General features: G+C 57.3%; 1 long non-coding RNA gene across 1 annotated transcript in view; it reads left to right on the top strand.

Annotated features, from left to right (window-relative positions):
* Positions 1–6,581, top strand: part of LOC113477795 — an 11,806-nt gene extending 5,225 nt beyond the window's left edge. Inside the window, exons 2-3 of the long non-coding RNA XR_003397973.1 lie at positions 1,643–1,696; positions 5,193–6,581. This is a non-coding gene — a long non-coding RNA (uncharacterized LOC113477795). The remainder of the gene's footprint in view (positions 1–1,642; positions 1,697–5,192) is intronic.
* Positions 6,582–6,652: the final 71 nt, after the last annotated feature.

Raw genomic sequence — 6,652 nt, 5'->3', positions numbered from 1 at the left:
GGGCGGGGGGGGGCTGGTGGCCGACGTGTCGTCCAGGCCTGCGGCTCTCCCGCCCTCCCCTGAAACCCCCAAGAGTTTGGCAAACGCAAACAGCCCGGGGTTGAGCTACTGACGGCCCTTCCAGGCTTGTCAGGGATCGTGCAAAGCAGTTACGGTTCACCGGGGAGTGAAAATGGAATTAATTACAGTCTCCTACTTGAGGAGATGCAGATACGAAAGCAGGCTCCCTTGAAAGTAGCTGAAATCATTTCATTTGTGTAAATTAGGAAAAGCATGAGTTATCCTCAGCTGATGAGAGTCGGTGGGATTTAACACATATTGTCCCGGAGGTGAGCGGTGAGAACAGACACCTCCTCCAGCCCGGGCTCGCCTGCTGCAGCTGCAGGCACTGTGTTTGGAGGGTCTGTGAGCCCCTGCCGCCGCACCGCCCGCACCTGCCCTCCGTCCCCCTCGGCACACGCGTCCCTGCACCAAGGAGACGCCGCCCAGGGTCACCCCGGCCTCCCAGAGCTGCTCCCGCTGCCCCTGCTCCCGCGCTCAGAGGCTGCCGGGGCTGCCCAGGGCGCGCTGGTACCGGTTTTACTCCAGCTGAGCTCAAAAAGCCACACGGTGCCCACGGGCAGGATCCGGGCGCGGTGCTGCTGGGGGCAGGTTCAGGGCCCAGAGTGGCCGCGGAGCTCCAGGTCACGTCCCTTGGTATCGAAAATGCACTGGGTTTTGTCCGTGATCTCTCCGGCGCTTGCACGAAGGACTCGGCGGCAGCCACTGCTGAGCCGGCAGAGGCCGTGTGACTCCCAGATGTCTCACCGGTCCTGCCGTCAGAGCAACAAAGACAGCAAATGTTTGTAGGATCCCCTTTGATCCCATCAATTCAAAACGCTTCGGGTTCCCAAACCGCACCTTTAATCGCAGGGTTTTCTCCTTCGCCTTGCTCCCCGCAGCGTGTGCCGTAGGCAGGAGCGATATCGCTGCTCCTAATAACTGTCACCTGTTGACACGGGTCTCACTGACGTGGGGCACAGGGAGATAGGAGCCACCAGCCGCGGAAGGATGTGACCCTCTGCTCCCGCTCTCGCTCCATAAATACGGGCCTGGCCATAAAGTCTCTCCTGCTCAGCCGGAGTTAAACAAATGAGCCTGGCACCAGTACCTGGCTTTGCCCCAGCGCCCGCATCGGCGTCACCCAACGCCCGGCGTGGGCAAACCCTGCAGCGCCAGGAGGGACCCTCCAAGGAGCCATTTTCGTTTTTCTTTCTTAGATTCAGCCTAAAAGTCACGACCTCCCTCCCGCCGGGCGTGCTGTGCAGTTCTTTGTTTCTTACAGCGCTGAAGCGAGTGCGCAAGGGGCTTCGGTCCCAGTTCTGCCTGGGCCGGGTTAGTAGCCCACTAGTAGTCATTCTTTTGGGCAACGTAGACGCTGCTTCCAGCCAGCCCTCTGCAACCTCTCGTCGTCCGGCCAGGACGGAGCGGGGCGGGTTTTGCTGTGCCGTAGGAAGGATGGTGCTGGTCCCCCTTCCCCTTCTGTGTCAGCTGTGCCTGAAAAGCCACATCTCCCTTGCCACGGAAAAGTTCCTCAAGCATCTATTCTCTCACCTACTTGTCTCATGTCTGCTTTTTTTTTTTTTTCCTTTTTTTTTTGAAGCAGAGGAAGAAGATGACGAAGAAACGGAAAAGATGCGGAATGGAAAAGACCAAGGTAAGGGGACAAGCCGCAGTCTCTGAGCTGTAAAGCATTTTCTGACCTGCAGGACCTCTGCCGGGAGCCCCAGGAGAGGGCTCTGGGCGTCCTGCGGCCGCTGTGACCCCACCTGCAGACACCCCGCAGGTTTACCCGCCCGCTCCGGCCATCGCCAGGCTGCCGGGTCGCGCTCTCCAACATCTGCCATGCCTCGGGATGATGTCACAGCCAGGGTTCCTTCAGCGGGTGTAGTCAGCTTGCAAGAATGTTTTTCTTTCAGCGAAGGTCATGCACAGAAATGTGTAAGAGGAGGAGGAGTTGCTCTGAGTGCTGCGAGAAACCCAGTTCAGATGAATATATTAGCAAAAAAGCAAAGCGTGGGCTGGTTACCAGTGAAGCTCCTGAGCAGTGGGACCGTCATCCGCGGAGCCACTGCGTCCCCCGCGACCTGGGCTGGGCAAACGTGCCGTGACTGCTCCGGCAACCCCGCGCCTGCCCACAGCTCTGTCCCCTCTGCTCCCCGGGACTGCAGGGCTGGTCCCCCCCAGAGCCCTCTTCTGGGCGCGGGCGAGTCCGGGACACGTCCCAGCAGAGATATTCCTGGGGCTGCAGATCGGTGGGGCTGGAGGAGATCAGTGGGGTGCAGGGGATCAGTGGGGTGCAGGGGATCGGTGGGGTGCAGGGGATCCCTACGTCCAGGACAAAGACCCTCTGGCACAGGGACCTTGCTCGGGGGCCTCTGGATGTTTGCTGTCTGTGTGTTAAACCAAAGCGCGAGAAGCAGACCTGGACAGGTTTGAATCAGCTTGAGCATTTGTCTCCCTTGAGCCAAACCTCATTTCAGCATCAACAAACGAGAACTTTTTATCCTTTTTTGTTGTTGTTGTTGAACACACATTTTCCTTCTGGCTAGGCTGTCGTGGCGAGGGGCTCGTGTTTCTCACCAGCAGAGCTCATTTTCCTGAGCTTTCCCGTCCCGTGAGTTCTGCGAAGCGCTCAGGTGCTGGAAAACGCTTCCCCATGGCCGGTCCGTCGGTATCAGGCGTTACAGGCTTGTAGGGAGAAGTGCACGAAATTTGGTTTTAGCTGAAACGGGAGTTTTCAAAGCAGAGTTGCATTGGCTCTAAATCACAGGACCCCCTTTGCCCTAGAACATTCCTCTTCAGTTAAATATTTTAGATGCTTAGCAGATGTCCCTTCTGCTTTTTTCCAAATGTGCATTGGATCTGGCATGGGAAACAGGGGAAGGGGGACTTCGGAGAGTGGGAATCTGGTGTATGGTAGCAGAGACGTAGTAAGACAAAGTCGGCTCTGTTACTCACTGCGGCAGCAGTGAAGATGGGGGGGGACGGGGACGGACACCGAGACGTGTAACCAAAAGCAGAATTTGGTCCAAAAGCCTTTGTGTGGAATGTAAATATCCTCTCTGCCAGAGAGTAAGTGATTTCTTAATGTCGCAGAGTGAGTGAGATAAAAATCTGGCAGAGGACTCGGGGAGTGATCGGTATCTAAGCTGCGGAGCGTCTGTGCTGCCGGAGCTCCCCCACACATCAAAGCCCCCCGGCAGGGGTGTCGGGCCCCGGGTTTGGTGCGGGCTCCGCCGAGGCGGGGCGTGACCAGAACACTTGGTCTCTGCCCCCTGTGCCCCGTGGGCCCCGTGGCCGGGACGGTGCCCAGACCCGTGACGCGATGGCCCCACGCCGAGCTCTGTCTGCCCCGACTTCACCCTTGGCCCCGTGACGCTGCGTCCAGCCCCACCTCAGCAAAGTTCTTCCCTTGCTTCCTCCCGGCCTGAAGGGACACAAACACGAAGAAAAATCACCTGCAGCTCGTGTATTCCCCGACTTCTGCGCTGACGTAGACAAGGGAAATGCGGGTCCTTGCGGTGTGTTTCCAAGGGACAGCATCACCCTTGGGCTTCCTCACAAGTTTCTTCACAAAGTTATTTCAGATTTCTCTGTGTCCCAATTAATCAACCTCAGACCTCGCTTCCCCGCTGGAGAGAATGAACGTTCCGACGCTTGACACAGCAGCGGCGTGGAAAGGCTTCGGCAGGATGAAATCATTCGGGAAGGCTCCCAAGTTGGCTGCGTCCTCTGCGGTTGGGATTACAAACGAAGCAGCATCCTCGGAGGAGATGTCTGCACGGGTTTCCAGGCACAGGCAGGAGCTGGCAAAGTCACGTCCCTCCAGTCAGCCACACGTCACCCGTGGCGGCTCAGCCGGCCCCGGCGCTCTCCCGGCATTGCCCCTTCTCCAAACCCGCCGTCGCGTCTCCGGCCGCTGCGCGTGTGCCAGACGTTATTCCAGGTGGGGCCCCGCCCGGACCCGGTCTGTCCCCGGCACTTCGCCGTGGTCCTGCTGCCGGCGGTGACCAGGAGGCCAACCCACGACAGTATCATCTCCGTGAGCTGCTCCCTCGCGTGTTGGCCGTTTGAATTTATACCCCAAACTGCTTGAAAAGAGACTGAAAAGGTGCGAGCTGCTCCGCCAAGAACGTGCATGGTTTGCAGCTCCATAAGGAGACGGAAACACCCAATCTGAATCACAGCTGCCGTACCGAGCAGAAGCGTAGTCCTTGGAGTTCCTGGAGGGCAGGGCAGGGCCCGTCCTGGGCAGCTCTGCGGGGAGTGGTTGTACCCCGCAGCGTCGGGGTGCCGTCCCAGGGACCTCACCAGGCTGGAGAAATGCCCCCGATGCTGTTCAAGGAGAAGCGCCAAGTCCTGGGGACAATCCCCGGCACCAGGACGGGCTGGGGGCCACCCGTAGGCGCCTTGAGGGAAGAGCCCGGTGTGGGCACCGGGTTGCCCGTGAGCGACGTGTCCTGCAATGAAGGCCGGTGGTTTTCTGGGCTGGCTAGGCATTGCCGGGCGAGGGGTGGGATCCTTCCCCTCTGCTTGGCACTGGTACGGCCGCCCCGGGAGTGCTGGGCTCCCCAGTACAGGAGGGACACGGACAGGCTGGGGAGAGCCCAGGGAGGGACCGTGGCGATGCTGAAGGCACTGAAGGATCCGTCACGCGAGGAGAGCTGGGACCAAATCACTGTGTGTAAATAACTGCTGGAAAAGACTGAAAAACACTCGGCCAGAGTCTTCTCAGTGGTGCCCAGTGAGAAGGCAAGAGGCAACGGGCACACATCGAAGTGCAGGAAATTCCCTTTGAAAATAAAAACCACTTTTTTGCCGTGAGGCTGGTCCCACACCGACACGGGTTGCCCAGAGGGGTTGTGGCATCTCCGCCCCTGGAGATGCTCAAAACCTGCTGGGACAAGGCCCTGACACGTGGGGGTTGGCCGGGGTGGTCCCACCGTGCTGGGAGCCCCGGGGTTTGGCAGCGCCAGGAACACTTCTCCACCTGCTCTGTGTTTCAGGGGAGTGACCAGTTAACCCCAGTGCCTGGAAAGCTGCTTGTGGTCCCGAGAAGGGTTCCTTCCCCCTTAGAGCAACAAGACTTTTCAGTTGACGGAAAACCAAACCACCTCCTTTCTAAACGTGCCTTTCCCCCTGTGTTGCAGGTTAGACGACCTCAGGCTGCACAGCAGTTCAGGTAAGGGTGGATGTATTTTTTTTCCTTCCCAGCTCCAGCAGCTCTGCTCTGGACGTGCCGTTGCAATCCACAGCACCGAGTCCCCGCTCACCTCCTGCCCCAGTCCCGTGTCCCCTATTCCTGCACAGGGAGGGTTCCCCGCCTGCCCATCGCGCCACGACCCTTCAAAAGCACGTTAGGTTTTTGCTTTTTTTTTTCCTTGTTAAGCCCCAATTCTGCTCCTGCTGCAGACAGTGGGAAAATGTCATTAACTTCAGTGAGAAGAGCGTTATCTCCTGGTTTATGAGTATTTCCTCTATACTGAGAGGCCTCAGCCAGGAAATAGGACCCTATTGTGACGGACACTACCCAGATGTACTAAAAATACAATCTCTACACTCAAAGAGCCTGCGCTTTAAGTTATAATAAGGCACAACAGATGGGTAGACAAACAGGTGGTTGGAGGGCACGAGATAGCGGTCAGGGAGAGAGCCGGAGCCCCGCCGCAACAAAGCCTCCGACGGGCCGGAGAGGGATCCTTATCTCCCCCATCTAAAAAGCTGGTAGGAGGGCACCGATCGGGTTTCCACACTCCCCGTACGCTCTCCGGATATTTGCCGAGGGCACAATGCCCATCTCTCACCATTCCCAGTGGGAAGAAGGAGGGTTCTCCGGGCAGAAAAGCCTGGTGTTGACGCGCTCGCAATTAGCCGGGAAGGGCTGGGGCCGGGCGCGGTGGGCAAACCTTCCTTCTGGAACCTCTGCCTTGAGGCGTTGGCTTGGTCGGTTGGAGAAAGCAAACAGGAGAAGGCCTTTCCTCTGTAACTAAGTCCAGACCCGGCCCACGGGGGGAGGTGGGCCAGTTGAGCGAGTCGCGATGGATCTGAAACGGGATTTTCCGAGATAAAGCCCCCCGCAGTTGTCCTCTGGAGGTAGTTTGCAAAGGAGAATAAAAAAGGGGTTTTGCCCTTTCTTCCCTCCCCGCCGTTTTAGTGGTGGATGGAGATAACCTGAAAGTGGCTTGAGAGTTTTTTCTAATAGTTTTTACATTAGAAATTCAAGTCCTGCCTCATCTGGGAAACAATCTGGTAACTCAAGAAGGAGTGAAATTATACCATTAGAGAGGAAGCCAGCAATGGAGAGCTGTTTATACTGCTGTGCGTGGCTTTTTCTTAATGTCCCTTTAACTCTAATGGCTTTGGCGAAGAGGATGGCTGTGACCCTGGTCGCCCCTTAGCCGCGGATCTGCAGACGAGAAGCTCCCTGTTCCCCGAGCAGCCCGGCAGAGCCCCCAGCAGCACCCGGGGCCGGCGCTGGTGAGCGCTCAGTTAGAGACACTGAAAAAATGAGAGAGAGAAACTACTTTCAGGTTTCTTTGTCCTCCAGAAAGGATGAAAAGAGAAAAACAAAAACAAACAAAAACAAAAACAAAAAAAAAAAAAAAAAAAA

Source organism: Athene cunicularia (assembly GCF_003259725.1).
Source record: "Athene cunicularia isolate RWA chromosome 3 unlocalized genomic scaffold, athCun1 chr3_part1, whole genome shotgun sequence".
In the NCBI taxonomy this organism is placed as follows: Eukaryota; Metazoa; Chordata; class Aves; order Strigiformes; family Strigidae; genus Athene; species Athene cunicularia.
This window is presented reverse-complemented; position numbering and strand designations above follow the sequence as displayed.